Genomic DNA, 16,752 nt, shown 5'->3' on the forward strand with positions numbered 1-16,752 from the left:
TTTAGACTATTTTGGTAGGTTATTTATAAATAAGTATTATTATTATCAATTAACACGAGCATCCTTTATTTAACATTTTCTTGAACATATTTGAGCCAGCAGCATATTGGATGATGATGGGTATCCTGAAGGGACCTCAGAGTAGCGTGCCCCCTTGCGCAAACGGTGTGAGAGATCACCAATGGATGAGGCAGCGCTCTTTCGCGTGTCATGTTTTTGAAGAGCCCACGCGTTTCACTCTAGGTTCCCTATTCGGCACGCACCAATGCAGATACGGACCGGATCGGACGCTGGTGGCGCCTGAACGCATATCCATCTTCATTGCGCTCACGGGTGTCTGCGTTTTCTCCAGCTCGTGCAGTATCATGCAGTCTTTAATATCCCCAGTCACCAAAGCAATACTGGTTGCACTGTTTATTTTTGCGATTCTGCTCATTTTGTACGTGATATTATGGTATATATGTCGAGATGTGGATTGTGATCACGGAATTTGATTGACAAATTACTGGAAGCGTCTTTAAGGACATGCACCGGGTGTCCCAGCATTGGCACTGATCAACAAGGGAGCAAAGGTTCACTCTGGTAAGTCTTTGACCTGTATAACTCCTGAGAATAGAGAGTGGACAGGATTCATTCGGTATTATTTTAATCTTCCGGCATTGATTTTGGTGTCCTTTTGCACTAACGTGTTGCGCTCCGCTAGCTGTCGGTAACCACCGCAGAAGACTTGCTTTCATTCCACCTGTTAATGTGGACGCAAACTAAATCTTTTGCTAATTTGTTTGGCTTTTAAACTCATTTGAAATAATAAACTCGAGAAGGAGCCACAACAGCTTATTCCATCACATATTTCAAATAACATCAACGGGATCAGCTGCCATATGATTTTTGTATTTATTTTTTTTACATGTAATTTTTTATTTAATTACATTTTAAGGGGAAAGTTGGTTAATATGCAAAGGACTGTGTATCACCTTTCATTAATTTAGTTCTTTCAACTGATCATATACATCTGCGCTATGAACGTATAAAAGTTGACAGATACCAATGCCTCACATTTGTTTGTAAGTATGACATCTGCTGAGGGCTATCTGCTTGTGTTGTGGACAGTATATGAATATATTTTAATTTATCGTAGTATTCAGATACACGAAAGCAAATATTTTAAAACCAGCTGATCGCACTGAAAGTTCATGAAAACCTATGGCAAGCCAATTTAACATTATCATTTTAAATAAAAAAAGTGAAAATGAAAGATGGGAAATTTAATGTGAATACAATTCAGAGTTATTCTATTTATAAATTTGCTTCTATATTTACTGTTGATAATTTGACCGCTGTAACTATACATAAAATATTACTTGACAACTGCTGTTCTTTCCATGGCATACCAAAGCTTAGCATAAGTTCAGGAAACAAAAAATCCTCCATTGGTAGGCTACATCATATTTTATGTGATATTAATTTGAACAGCTACATAATAGGGGAAGATATTAGAATTTGGTAAGCAAATAGATATTAGGGCTTAATGAATGAATTATTACCAGCTTCTGGTCTTTTAGAAGATGGAACCTTCTTTTCTTCAAGAGTAAAATAGTTTTTGCACCTTTAATATGTTTCCAAATGCTGTGAATTTATCATGATGAAAAGCTTTCTGCTCGGGTTGTTCATTACAACAAACACAGCTATGGCTTGTTCTTTTTTTATTTATTGGGTTTTAAAATAGCCAGCTGTTAAATAGCCAGCAGGTGGGGCTGTTGTGAGGTGGCATGTTTCAGCCATTGAATGGTCATCATTAATCAGAGGAGCAGAAAATTATATACATGGCCAGAGTAAGCTGTACTTGTGCTCTAGGCAAAGGACAATCGCGCCGCCCTCACCCCGAAAGTGAAAAAGAAAGTGACTGGTTCGTGAACTGAAGACAAGATGGGGGGTGGGGGGGTGTCGCGGATGAAAGATGAAATATTCATAAAAGCATAGTTCACCCTAAAATAAAAATTGACAAACTATTTGCTTTTCCTCAAGTGGTTCCAAACCTTTTATAAGTATCTTTATTCAGTTGAACACAAAAGAAGATTATTTTGAACAAAGCTAAAAACCTGTAACCATCAACTTCCAAAGGACAAACACCACCAACCTGATATCACCGAGTAGGACATGTTCCTGAATTAACATCTGTGTTGATCCTAGAATAACATTCCAGCCAATCATAATTAAGGCACATGTTTATTGTTTATGTTAAGTTTAGGCTTTAGGTTTATGTAGTTCTACATGATTGTTATCTAACTATTATTCCCCTCTGATTTTGGGAATAATTTACAGTTATGGTTGGGTTTGGGAGTAGGGAAAAGGTATGGATTACATTTTCGAACAAAAATGATGTTTCAAGATCACAATAGTTGTTAATCCAGGATCGGATCGTACTTGGCAAATTTATGAACAAACACTTATAGAAGTCAGTGGTTGTCCAACCTTCTGCAAAATAATCTTTGTGTTCAACAGAAGAAAGTCAAACAGGTTTGCAATAAGCGAAGGGTGACATAATTTTCTATTTTATTGAGCTATCCCTTAATTGTCAAGAGAATATTATATTTTACCAATCAAATTAGAATAAGGGCAGCACGGTGGCGCAGTGTGTAGCACTCTTGCCTGACAGCAAAAAGTTTGCATGTTCTCCCCAAGTGTGCTTGGGTTTCCTTTAGGTGCTCCAGTTTCCCCCACAAGTCCAAAGACATGCGGCATAAGTGAACTGAGTAAGCTAAAATGGTCTGTAGTGTATGTGTGTGAATGGAAGTGTATGGGTGTTTCCCAGTGATGGGTTGCAGCTGGAAGGGTATCCATGCGTAAAACATTTGCTGGATAAGTTGGCAGTTCATTCCACTGTGGCGACTCCGATTTATGAAGGGACTAAGCCGAAAAGAAAATGAATGAATGACATAGAATAAATGACCTTTTGAAAGTGAATTGATGCTCAAAGATTGTTCCCATTATGTTACACCATGTAAACAAGTGGCATTTTAACACCAAGATTTGTTCGAGAGAGAACAAAAACAGAAGGAACAAAACAAGTGAATTTTTTATAGAGTCATATAACATTGAAGTGCAGTGGGGCTTGGAGGGCTGAATCTGTTCTCACACTATCAAAACCGTTGCTTAGTGAGTATTCTGAAAACTGTTTAGCTACACCAACTTTCTGCTGTTCCAGTTTTAGTCATTTAAGCCAATAATGCAACCTTCTTCATTGGTGACCGTAGGACTATCAATTATTTGAATATACCACACAGCTAAATGGGACACTATCTATCAGAAATAAATGTGCAATCGGCTTGCCATAGAAACCTGTGGTTCGCCTGTTGTGCGCTTGAGATGAGAGGGGGTTTGAAATTTGGTTAGTGGTTCGTTATGCGGAGATTCCATGAGAACTCAGATGTTTTTATGCCAAATTGTTCGTTTGTTCATCAACAGCGTGTAATCAGCGTGGATTGCAGCACGCTATCTTTTCCAATGTTTATGCGTTTGTCTATTTCTTTTGCAAGCCGCTACAATTTCAAGCCGTGAGCATTCTGACTCACCGATTAAATACTGTGCTCTGAACGTGAGAGGAATCGCAAGTGTCGAACAGTCACCATAGCGCATCATGAGCGCGTCCAGCTGCCAATTTGCCCTCGAACCGGGGCCACCTATCCGAAAGCTTGAGAAAGAACAGCTAGTGGACGCAGATGAGTGCAAGGTGTACTGCTGCACCCGCGACCCCGACGAGGCGCGTACATTTCCATTCTGAAGGACAAATAGAGGACAGATTGCTTGTTAACCCAGATTCCGTTGTGCTTGTTGAAGCTTTCTTAATACGAACTCATTAGATTCAGAGTCTGATTATAAACATTCAAAGAGATTAAAAATCATTTGGTATGAAACAAATCTAGAGGCGTGATTTTTTTATTTTATTTATTTATTTATTTTTTTACAAGAGAGACAGTGACATGGATAAGAAGTCTTGAGATAAGCTCATAAGCTAGGCCTACATTTATTATCAACACACTTTTTTTCTGTTTACTTCTTTGACAATCTCCATTTGTATCTTTGAAGCTTTGACAGAAATTATGCTGTAAAGTTTTGCATGTTTAATTACTGTATTTTAGCATCATGCACTTTTTCTGAACACTTGTTTTGCAGATTTTGTATAACTTCAATATAACACCATATTGAAGTTTTGATAAAAAAAAGCCACAAATTAAAAATTATTTAGATCTATCAACTTTTTCAGAACCATTATTCATTGTAAAAGATGTTAAGAAAACTATTTAAATTAATCAGATTTTTTCGCTTGATTGATGTGCCACATTTGGCATGTGGGAAAATATAATTAAATGGGTTAAACAGATTTTCTGTTAATGTAGTCATGATTTTCTCACTATGTTGTTCAAAACCTATAACTTTAAGACTTTGGCTTTACTAACAGTTGAAGTCAGAATTATTAAACCCCCTGAATTAATATCCCCCTCCCCACCCCGTTTATCCCCCCCCCCCCCAATTTCTGTCTAACAAAACACTTCTATACAGCTTAAAGTGAAATGTAAAGGCTTAACTGGGTTAACTAGGCAGGTTAGGGTAATTAGGCAAGTTATTGTATAATGATGGTTTGTCCTGTAGATTATCTAAAATATATATATCTTAAAGGGGCTAAAAATTTTGACCTTAAAAAGTTTTTTTTTTTTTTTTTAACTGCTGTTATTCTAGCCGAAATAAAACAAATAAGACTTTCTCCAGAAGAAAAATTATTATCAGACATACCGTGAAAATTTCCTTGCACTGTCAAAGATACTTTGGGAAATATTTAAAAAAGAAAAAAAATCTAAAGGGGGCTAATAATTTTGACTTCAACTGTAGATATTTAAGTGAAATCTGTGTTTTTGTTCTTCCTTTAAATGTACATTTTAAGGCGATAAAGCTATCATGAAATAATCCATGTGGTCAAACACATTTATTTAGAGTTTCATGCTAATATAGATGCACATTTAATACTGCATCGCATAAAGAATTAAGCTCAGGCAAATTACATATGCTTCTATAAGTAATAAAACGTTCAATAAAATCTCTAAATAAATATTTAAATCTTTTCGCTATATTTTAAGTTTTGTTTACCAAATTCTCACCAGCTTTAATACATGTTTCTGGTGTATTTCTGTTGATTTTTACAGAAACAAAAAAAAATTTTTTTTTTTTTTTTAGTCTTCATGTAGCATTTACATTTTCAATTTTAAGACTAAACCTAAATATAAAATAACTAAATAGGTACAAGCATTAGTTAATAAAAAAGATGTGTATTGTGTGACAGAAGTTACTGAACATGTAAAACAATGCTGCATGCTGCCCTAAACACCTGTTAATATGTGATGGTGTTTTGAGTCACTCTTCACAAATGCTTATTAAATGTGAAAAGAAGTCAAAGCAGCACTAGGATTTCCTGCATAACATACTGTAAAAATAGCTGTTAATTAAAAGTTTCTGTGTTTTGGGATTCATGAGTTTATGTATGGTTGTCAATTGCATTGTGTGAACTTGATCTCTACTTTATCAATTTTTGATGCTGAAAATTTAAGTTTAACAAAGTGACTTTTATTAACATTTTAGTAGATTAAAATAATATAATGTACAACTAAAAAAATACAGATAAATAAATGTTTAAAATAACAGAAAACATAGACCATTTTGAGGGATGTAAACAAAACAAATGGTCCCAACATATCTCCTTTTTTACATTTTTAATTTCTATAGCTTTCGGGAATCCAAAAAGGGCCACATACTAATGAACAATGTTATGATAGCTGTTTTAACATTAAGTTAAGACTGAATTGCCTCTTATTACAGTTAATAAATAGTTTGAAAACAAGCAAGAAATGTTCATGTGCCAATGAAACATCGAAATGGTCTATAGGCAGTTTATTACAAGTTTTTTTTTTTCTTACCGTAACATACAACACCAACCTAGACATAATTTCACCTTAAAGTTTAGACTATTAAAAATGTTGATAAAAGTCACTTTTAAAATGCACTCTTAAGCAAAGATCTGTTTAGAGATGTATTTTAAGAACCTATACTGAACTTTTCTGTAACTCTAAAAGGGCAGCATTCTGTCCTATTTATGGTGACATAATATCCCGTTTGGTTCATTTAGTTGTTTTTCATTTTTCCATGTGTTCATATTTTAGTTCAACTTTTGTTGGTGGACTAAAACCCAGCTTTTCTGCAGTGCTTTTCTGTTTGCTTTGCCCAGAAAGATTTACATTTCCACTTTGTCAAATGAACTGTATCCTGTTAACTGAAACAAAATGAACATAAACTTAATTCATTTTCTGAAAATAATGATGGCTTTATGGGTTGGAAATTAAAAAACAGTGAGGAAATAATGACAGAATTTGCAGTTTTGGGTAAACCCTCATGCAGTGAATGCTAGCTATAATCTACTGCATGTGTGGGTTTCTAACAAATTACACAACTGTTTATGGAACATTGGAACTGAAGAGAGAGAGGGGGAAAGAGAGAGAGAGAGAGAGAGGGAGAGAGAGAAAGGAAGAGAGAGAAAACAAGCTGCAGTGGAGTGAAAGAAGGGGGAGGGCTTGAGCTCTCAGGTTAAAAACGCTGTTGTTCTGAATACATTCTGACAAGGAGTCAGTAGATACAAACACACTCTGAAGGGGGAAATACAACAGCTGTTTTGCTATCCAGCATCCAGAGTAAATGGAAAAGATGGAGTTTATGTGAGAGTGCATGTTTGTCTGGAGGCTTAGCACTTCTGGAAAGAGTGACTGTGAGTAGGGATTCAGGTCAGTGTTAGAACACGCTCAGGGGAAGCATCCTCCCAGGCCCCGAAAGGATAAAGAAACATGTCTGCTCAAATAGATGAAGACAAGGAGACAAGATAGAAGATCCCCGGGTCACGCTGACATGTAATTATCAGAACTTTTCACTTTTGATCAGCGCTATTGATTTAACCTGTGGGGGAAAATCCTGAGTGGTGGTGTGGAAAAGCAAGCTGTCATATTGTCACACCTCCAGCCTGTTGTGTGTTGGCCATTTGACCCACACTTAAAAAAAATGATATCCATGAAAAGCATTTAAAAGCAATGGATTCTTTTCATTGTACGCAAGGTTCTTTATACTGGAAAATGGTCTTTAGATTGTTAAAATGTTCTTCATACAATGCATTCATGGTTATTTTAAAGGGATAGTTCAGTCAAATATGAACATTCTGTTATCATTTACACTCTCAGAACTAAAGTTACGTGAGTTGTCATTCGGATGGTACCTTTTTAGAAGGTAAAGGGGACATATTGGTACCTCAAAAGTATATATTAGCATCTACAAATTTTAAAAGGAACACTTTTGTACTTTTTAGGTACTAATATATGCTCTTGAGATATTAATATGGACCTTTTAGGTACAAATTTGTAACTTTTGAAAAGGTACCACTCACGTGACAGCTCGCGTACCTTTGCTTCTGAGGCCCCGTTTACACTCCACGTCCACTAGCGTTTCACCAAGTGTTTCTGAACATACCTCCGTCCACACAAGCCACCAAAAACGTATATCACGTGACCATTCGCGCACTGTGGTAAAAAAGGCTGAGTTTAACAGCACAATGGCGCCTAAAACAGACAATAGTGCAAACAAAGCTCACATTTCTGTGTCCATGTTGTTGTTTACAGTGAAGGCTGGTCTGTTGTCTTCCGATAGTGTTAAAACCATGTGTTATAGTCATGTGATAGGGGCTTGACGAATAAGGGGAGGATACGCAATGACACAGAAGCCCCAATCAGCTAGCGATTCACGGCAGCCCCGCCTCCGTTTTCAGATGTCTCCGTTTTCCCCATCCACATTGAGTTGGAGCAGCAGCGTTTTAAAATGAAAACGGCCTCTCCAGCGTTTCCAAAATGCTCAGTTTTCAGCGCTCGACAACTTCGGCGTAGTGTGGACTGTCACACCTGCTGCAGTGCCCTCTGGTGGTTTTCAAGGGCACCAGTTTTTGTTTTGGTTTTTGTGTTTTGTATCCTAGTCATGTGATTACTCCTCCTTGTTTCCAGCTGTCCCTCATTGTCTAATTAGTTCTGTCTTTTATAAGCCCTGTTATGTTGTGTTAAGTTTGCCTTTGGATTTTCAATGTTCTGTTTAGGTTTGTCGTGCTTTATTCATGATCTGGTTCACCGTGTTTGGTTTGTTCACTTTGTTTAGTATCTTTACTATGTTTTTGGATACCTGTTTAGTTTGTGTTTGATTCACTTTTGAGCTTCATTTTTGCATTTCATGTTTTCCTCGATTTTGGTACCTTGCCTGTCCCTTTGTCATTTTTTTGGGATCTTTATTGTTTGGCAATAAATGTGTTTTGCTGCACTTGGATCTTTCCCTTGTTTTTGTGATACCCAGTCGTGACAGTGGACAGATGGCCTAACCGTAGCAAAACTTATGCGTTTTCAAACTAAAACGCATTAGTGTAAACGGGGCCTGAGAGTGAACTAAATCAGTCGTTCCCAAAGTGGGGGTCGCAGGACAATTATAGGGGGTCACTTGGTGATTTCCAAAAGACAAATAAATTTTATTAAACTATTCGAATTACCAAGGCGATTCAGTGGTGCAGTAGGTAGTGCTGTCGCCTCACAGCAAGAAGGTTGCTGGGTTGCTGATTCGAACCTCGGCTCAGTTGGCGTTTCTGTGTGGAGTTTGCATGTTCTCCCTGCCTTTGCGTGGGTTTCCTCCGGGTACTCCGGTTTCCTCCACAGTCTAAAGACATGCAGTAAAGGTGAATTGGGTAGGCTTAATTGTCAGTAGTGTATGAGTGTGTGTGTGTGAATGCGTGTGTGGATGTTTCCCAGAGATGGGTTGCGGCTGGAAGGGCATCCGCTGCGTAAAAACTTGCTGGATAAGTTGGCGGTTCATTCCGCTGTGGCGACCCCGGATTAATAAAGGGACTAAGCCGACAAGAAAATGAATGAATGAATGAATGAATATTAGAATTACCCTATTTTATCCATAACCCACAGAAGATAAAATTAGTAGTTAATAGTTGCATTAAAAAAGTCAACATCATGCAAATAAAAGCCATCAGCCTTTCACTTTTTTTTCATAGGATTGGTCTGTTTACACTAGCAATAGCGTCTGCTGCAACAGGTTGATTTTATAGCACCAGGTTAAACTTTCTGACACATTTATGCCAATCAAACACATTAAAAATAAATACAGGCCACAACTGAACATTGAGCATGATCTCTGAGTGGCGGTCTTCATTAACCAAGAATAGATTTGTGCTGAAAACATTTTGCCCACCTGTCTCATTAGGTGAGGTTAATATTAAATCAAACAAATGAATAAATGACTATATAAATTATAGCCTATAGTTGTTAGACTTTTGCACATTTTGTGCTGTTTGTATGCTCATGTTTATATAGGCCTATTGTTGTGTGTGCAACATTTATATATTTGTAACCACCTCTGAGGAATTTGGGGGTCATGAGTCACTGCTATTGTTATTTTGGGTGTCGCAGGGTGAAAAGTTAGGGAACCCCTGCCCTGTACTACATGATGATACGATTAAAAATGCTGTCGACTTCCATGGTCATTTGTTTTCCTACTATGGAAGTTCATGGGTCCCAGCATTTTTCAAAATATCTTCAAAATATGTTGTCATAGACCAGGGGTCACCAATCTCGATCCTGGAGGGCCGGTGTCCCTGCAGGGTTTAGCTCCAACTTGCCTCAACACACCTGTCTGGGTGTTTCAAGTATATCTAGTAAGACCTTGATTAGCTTGTTCAGGTTCTGTGTTTGATTAGGGTTGGAGCTAAAATCTGCAGGACAACGGCCCTTCAGGAACAAGTTTGGTGACCACTGTCATAGACAATAGTGAAGAGGGCTGTCTTTTTTTTTGTTTAAAAGAAAAAAAAGAAGACTGTCATAATGATTTAAAACATGAGCAGAGTAAATGATGACAAAAATTTTCAGGATTCCCATGGGTCATAGAATTTCTGAAATAGCATGGAATTTTTAATGGTTCATTCCAGATATTAAAGAGCCCCTATTATGGGTTTTTGAAAATGACCTTTCTAGTGTGTTACACAGCACTAAGTGAATTAAAACATCGAGCTGAGGTTTAAATTTGAAAGTGCACAGTGTTTAAAACTATTGATTCTTCAAGGAAAGAGTTGACTCAGAGTCGAATGAATGAATTGTTCTGTGTTCAGATCTTCATCGATACGACACATCACCAAAAATGAACTGCTGGATCTGGTAAAATGTGAACGCCCCTTTACCTGCAAACACTCGCAGAGTGCAAGGGATCTTGGGATTGATCATGACACAAAGATTATCATTGAGATGGTCAGAAAATAAAGGGTTAAAGTTTTACTTTCACAACAGTATAACTGGTACTGTGTTTTTTCCTGTCATTTGACTGAGGATTAATTCAATAACCTAGGCTGGAACTTGTGATTCGCCGGCTGTTTGTAATCAAAAGAAGGATCAGCAATGAGTAATATTTTGGGATTTTGCTAGACTTTGACAGGGACTTTGTCAGTAAATGTTACACATGCACCGATTTCTTCTTCCTCTACATCCTTTAAGTGTTTCTGCTTCCTACACAACTTGTAGTTTGCAAAACATGTTTAATTGTGTGTTGTAATTTGTAATCGCTCCATGTGGCTTGTAATAACATATCTATTATAGATCAGAGCTTGTGATGTATCTCTTATATTAAATCTTAATGGGGCTATTCACATATAACATCAAAAGCCACATTGAAAATGCAAAGTGTGCTTCTTCCTTTACTGATTTAGATGCATTTCTGAGCTCATGATCCCCTAGCCTTCGTCATTGCTATGGCCTCTATCAGCTGTTTCTACACACGCATGTTGTCAATTTTCGAAATAGTTCAACTTTTGCCGCTGTATGGGTTAATACTAATAGTGTGTCCTTGTTATTACTTTGGGGGAATGTATGGTTAAGAATAGAGCAATATGTGGGTGTTTAACTGCATTGCTTTAATGCACTCCTGCATTGGGCACACACATAAACTCTGAACTCTGGCTACTTCATGACCGTGGTAGACGATTCTTTCCGTCTCACACTTAGCCCAGTTGACCAGTCACAAAATATTAGGTCATAGGACCAATCAGACAGGTTAGCCTCATGCAAAGGAGGGGTTTGGGTACAAATGAATCGCTAACAAATCATATGGGAGTCATTGGCATAAGTAGCTAAAAATAAATGCAAACTACACTGTAAGACAATAAAAGGGTTTTGACCTTCCATGGATTTTTGACCTGTTGTTGCAGACCCCAAAATTTGACCCTTTTTATAATGCATAATAGGGACTCTTTAAAAGTCAGGGATTTTTTGTTTGTTTGTTTGACCAAGTAATGGAAGATCCTGGATTTTTGTTTGCCACTTTTAATTTCAGATGACATAAACCTAAATTTATTTTTCAACATCTACCATTAACCAATCAGGAGGCACTTCACAGCTACACAAGTAGCAAAACACAGTACTTTTTTCAAAATCTGTATTGTTAGATACATTCTATTGTTGTTCTCATAGTTAAATGAGATAACATTTTAAAGTTATGCAAAACTGTATTCAAGTTGCAACCATTTTAATATTATGTGTTTATTGTAATTATTTTAATATTATATTATTTTATATAAACACAACAGCAGTCTATATATTAAAAATTCCCATTTGCAGATAAAAGAAAAGCATGATAGTGTAACTTTCAGAAAAAAGAAAGAAAAGTGTGATACTGATAACAGCTGTCAGAAGAAAGAACAATGTCAAATTTACTGTCCTGCTCCATAGTCGTTGCATTAGAAACCCCTTGCACAATCGGTAAATCGTTTTTTTGATGCAAAGAATTAGTTCCTAAAGGGCTGCAGCTCTGAACAGTTTAGTTCCAAACCTGCTTCAACACTCTGCGATGGTCACACTAGAGTTTAGGCTATGAAAAAGGGTCCATATTTTTAATTTGTGCAGAGAGATAATAGTTTTGAAAAATAGTTTGGGAAAATAGTTTTGATTTTTAATTGGTCTCATGCAATCACGTGATGCAATTTCACAGGCCAGAGTCAACCAAGTTTGAACTCTACTCCATAATGAACAGCGAAACTTATTGCACAAGCTTGTATCTATAGTCTGGTGTATTCGCGTGTGTATGAATGGAAGTCTATGGGGAAAAAAGTGCAGTGTGACCGCAGCTTTACCTGTAGGTTTAAAATAAGACTAAAGCGTTCAGTTAGTCAGATCAGGGGTGTTTATTAGAGTTGGAACTTAACTGTGCAGAGCTGTGGCCCTCCAGGAACTGGGTTTAACACCTGTGATATGGATATATGAATGTTAAAAATATTAAAGAATTTAAGCTTATGATGACTGTTGCGTCCTAACAGTCTTGTGAAAAAAGGGTCCATTGGGTGTGGTTAAGTATGTTGACCCTAACCCTCCAACTGTCCAACTCAAACAGTTTTGACAGCGCTATGACAACAAACAGAAATCTTCAGGAGGAGGTGTCTGATAGGTTGTAATAACTCTCCCGAAACCCTATTCTTGATGTTTTTGAATGAAATATTAAAATCAGCTCATAGTTTTTTCATTTAATACTCCAGTTCTTTAGGAACTGCATCACAATAGATAATAATAATGATTAAAAAAAAAAAACAGTTACAGCTTCCAGTTTATGCAGATTTTAAAGTCTGAACAATGATTTTATTTTTTAGGGAGAACTATTCCTTTAAGAACTAATTAAACGTTTACAAAATGTTGTTTGGAGAATCTTTTTTTTCCTTTTTATTAACATTATGGAAGCCAACAAACAATTGTATGAATTCTCATCCAGTATACAAACTCAGTAGCAGATCCAAGCTTAAATTCTAGACTAAATTATTCAAAGAATAAATTCACTGGTACTCCATTTCTACAATCTGAGACATTCAGCTTCTCATTCCAGACAAAATCCCTTCTTATAAGGCCTGAGCCCTTCCAGTAGAGAATGTCTGTTTACATAGCACTAGTCAAACATCAAGGATTCCTCACAACCTGCTGTCACTGCACCAAAAACGAGCCTCAGGTTTGCGTTTCTGTCTCTGGAGGGCTTTTCATGGCCCACATCCCCCTTGTATGACGGTAGGCTACATGAACGCATGTGTAAAGAATGCAAAACCTGCATGTGTAAAGAATGTAGGATGAAAAAGTCATGTAGAATCATAACTCAGCATATTATAATGATTTCTGAAATAATTGTTCTGACGAATAATGATGCTACTGAATCACCTTTTAATCTTTGAATCAACTTTAATCAACTTTTGAAGGATAGTACATAAAAACTACATTAATTCACAATACTGCATGTACATTTTAAGAAAATATGTAATAAAAGGTTTTACATATTTGAGGAGTTCTGATGCAAAACCTTTAAGTGCCATCTGAAATTTCAATCAAAAATTAGCATTTTTTCTCAGACTTGTACTTTTATGTTGAGCTTTTTCATTTTAAAGACCTTTAAAAGAGTGTATTCTTTGCCATAAACTTGAAATTACTGCACACTCAAGAGCCTGATAAAAATGCTCATTTTTGAAGGAAATTTTAAACAGCTTTTAGAGGTTTTTGCATCTGAACTCTTCATTTATTTGTACATGTTTTATATAGAAAATGATGCTCACTATCTGTTAAATAGTTTTTAGTTAATCAATTATATAGTCACTCCCACAAGTCTGAGGGAATTCTTTTGTTTAGCATTATTTAAAAACAAAAATGCCATGACAAATCTGAATGAAACGTTGGACTGAACAATTATTATGAATTTTAAAATGTCTTGGGGAATTTTCCTCTTCCTTTCGCTGGAATGACAGCAGAACTTAAGCTGATAAGCTGCAACTCCACAAGTAAAAGCTGATGATCCATGTTATCCAGCAAGATTTGAAAATGTTCCAAAAGCCAAACGTCTTGTATAATTTGATGGAAGCAAGGACATTTAAGGTCACTTATTATTAACATTATTATTAAGGGTATATAGTGTCTTGTTCATTAGTTAAAATGTTGTGCAATATGGGAAGTGTCACAAATGCACTCTCCACAAACACACAGGAAACAGGGATTATCAAATACATCTTCTAATTTATTAACAAACACTTCACTTAATAGGAACCAGGAACACAGGAATGATAAGGAGGTTCACAAAACAAGACCAAACCCAGACTTACCAAAATTTAGGAGTATTAATATACAACATATGATTAACTAATGACAAACACAGGTGGAAACACAGGTGGAACTAATGAACACTAACACATAATGGGCAAACAGAACAAAGAAATCACATGATACAACAAAAGCACATACTGTAGAACAATATGGCATGACGAAACACAGAAACCTGACAGTAGCTGAGCACCTTTCATTTATTTTGGATTTTTTTTTTCAGATGACCACAATTAACTGCAACAACAAAAAGAACATTAATTTGTCTTTTTTATTTCGGCTTTGTCTCGTTAATCTGGGGTCGCCACAGCAGATTGAAACGCCAACTTATCCAGCATTTGTTTTACTCAGCGGATGCCCTGACACACTCATTCACAAACAGCTTTGGACAATTTAGCTTACCCAATTCACCTATACCACATGTCTTTGGACTTGTGGGGGAAACCAGAGCACCGGAGGAACCCACGCGAATGTGGGGAGAACATGCAAACTCTACACAGAAACACCAGCTGACCCAACCAAGTCTGAAACTAGCAACCTTCTTGCTGTGAGGCGACAGCACTACCTACTGCATCGCTAAAAGAACATAAATAAATAAATAATACAAAACATAATAACTTTTATCAATACTATACTTAATGTCTAAATGTACTTTCTAGTATCATACACTCTCAGAAAAAAAAATGGTACAATGTTGTACCAAAGAAGGTACAAACCCCTGTCTCAATAGCTTTTGATGGAACAGAATTGTACTTTAAGACAAAGAAACAAATTTGTACCATTGCAGTTTGTACCGTTAAGGACAAGACTTGTACCATGGACATGACCTTAACAGTGTCAAATGTGTTCCTTCAAGAAATATTTAAAGGCATTTTGCTAAATCCAAAATGTGTCAATTTGTTTTCAGTAAATATGAAACAACAAGCACATTTATGAAACAATGTTTTAATTCATTTATTTTTTAAAATTCATGAATTTAAGGGGCAACGCAGTGGCGCAGTAGGTAGTGCTGTTGCCTATCAGCAAGAAGGTCTCTGGGTCACTGGTTCGAACCTCAGCTCAGATGGCGTTTCTGTGAGGAGTTTGCATGTTCTCCCTGCCTTCGTGTGGGTTTCCTCCGGGTGTTCCGGTTTCCCCCACAGTCATGCGGTACAGGTGAATTGGGTAGGCTAAATTGTCCATAGTGTTTGAGTGTATGTGGATGTTTCCCAGAGATGGGTTGTGGCTGGAAGGGCATCTGCTGCATAAAAAAATGTGCTGGATAAGTTGGTGGTTCATTCCGCTGTGGCAATCCCGGATTAATAAAGGGACTAAACCGACAAGAAAATGAATGAATGAATAAATTTAAGGATCTTGATCTTTTTTTTGCTAAACATTTCACAACACTTCACAAAAATGTTACAGAAATAAATGATCCCATGTTCAATATAAAAGCAATTTTCACCAAAAAAAAAACTTTTGTAATCACTAAACAAGTAATTTAATTTACTTACTTTTAAAATAGAATTAAAGTTTTGCAAAAAGTATCGTGATGAGAAATGCACAATGTTTGATTAGTTTTACAACGCTAATATGTCTGCATGAACACTTTGCATATGATGTACTTTTGTCAGCTCAGGTGCATAGTGGTAAGTAAACGCCAAAAGGTGCGGATATCAATAATGAAACTGTATTCATGTTATCAGAAAATGTTTACCAAATGTTTATAAAAATGCCTTGAATGTTTAGTTTACAATTGTGTACCTTTATTTCAATTGTACAATAAAAGGTTCAGAACAGCATCATAAGAGTTTTTTTTTTTCTGTACCATAAGGTACAACTTTTAAAAAGGTGCCAAACTGCTCCTTAAGAAACATTATTTGTACCACTATGTACCTTTTTTACTGAGTGTGTATAATGCATTTTGTTTTCATCGGTTGTTTCTATGTGGGGTCAAACATGGACAAACTCAACCATTACACTATATATATATATATATATATATATATATATATATATATATATATATATATATATATATATATATATATATATATATATATATATATATATATATATATATATATATATATATTTTTTTTTTTTTTTTTAATGGGCAGGGGCGGAGTTAGTGATTTGGGGGCCCAAAGCAACTCCAGGTATGGGGCCCTAGCTTTTTAAAAAATAAAAAATAAACTGCATGTTAAAATGTGTATATCATCCTGCAATGTACATCATGAAGTGAATGATTGAACGTGTCTTAAACGTGAAGCTTAATTTTAGTTCAGCAATTTATTTTTAAAGACCCAATTATTCAATTATTCATTCGATTTTTTTCGGCTTAATCCATTTAGTAATCTGGGGTTGACACAGCAGAATGAACCGCCAACTTATCTAGCACATGTTTTTACGCAGTGGATGCCCTTACAAATGCAACCTATCATTAGGAAACACACATACACACTTATTGACACACATACATTACGGCCAATTCAGCTAATCCAGCATGTTTTTGGATTTACGGGGGGAACTGGAGCACCCA

General features: G+C 36.3%; 1 protein-coding gene across 4 annotated transcripts in view; it reads left to right on the top strand.

Moving 5' to 3' along the window:
* The first annotated feature begins 269 nt into the window (after positions 1-269).
* dhrsx (dehydrogenase/reductase (SDR family) X-linked) overlaps positions 270-16,752 on the top strand; it is a 100,506-nt gene continuing 84,023 nt past the window's right edge. For all 4 annotated transcript variants that reach the window (XR_015475458.1, XM_087234961.1, XM_087234965.1 and 1 more), the window contains exon 1: positions 270-582. The gene's annotated coding sequence lies outside the window, so the exon portion shown is untranslated. The remainder of the gene's footprint in view (positions 583-16,752) is intronic.

This window comes from Danio rerio, chromosome 1 (genome assembly GCF_052040795.2).
Source record: "Danio rerio strain M-AB ecotype USA chromosome 1, GRCz13ab, whole genome shotgun sequence".
Classification (NCBI taxonomy): Eukaryota; Metazoa; Chordata; class Actinopteri; order Cypriniformes; family Danionidae; genus Danio; species Danio rerio.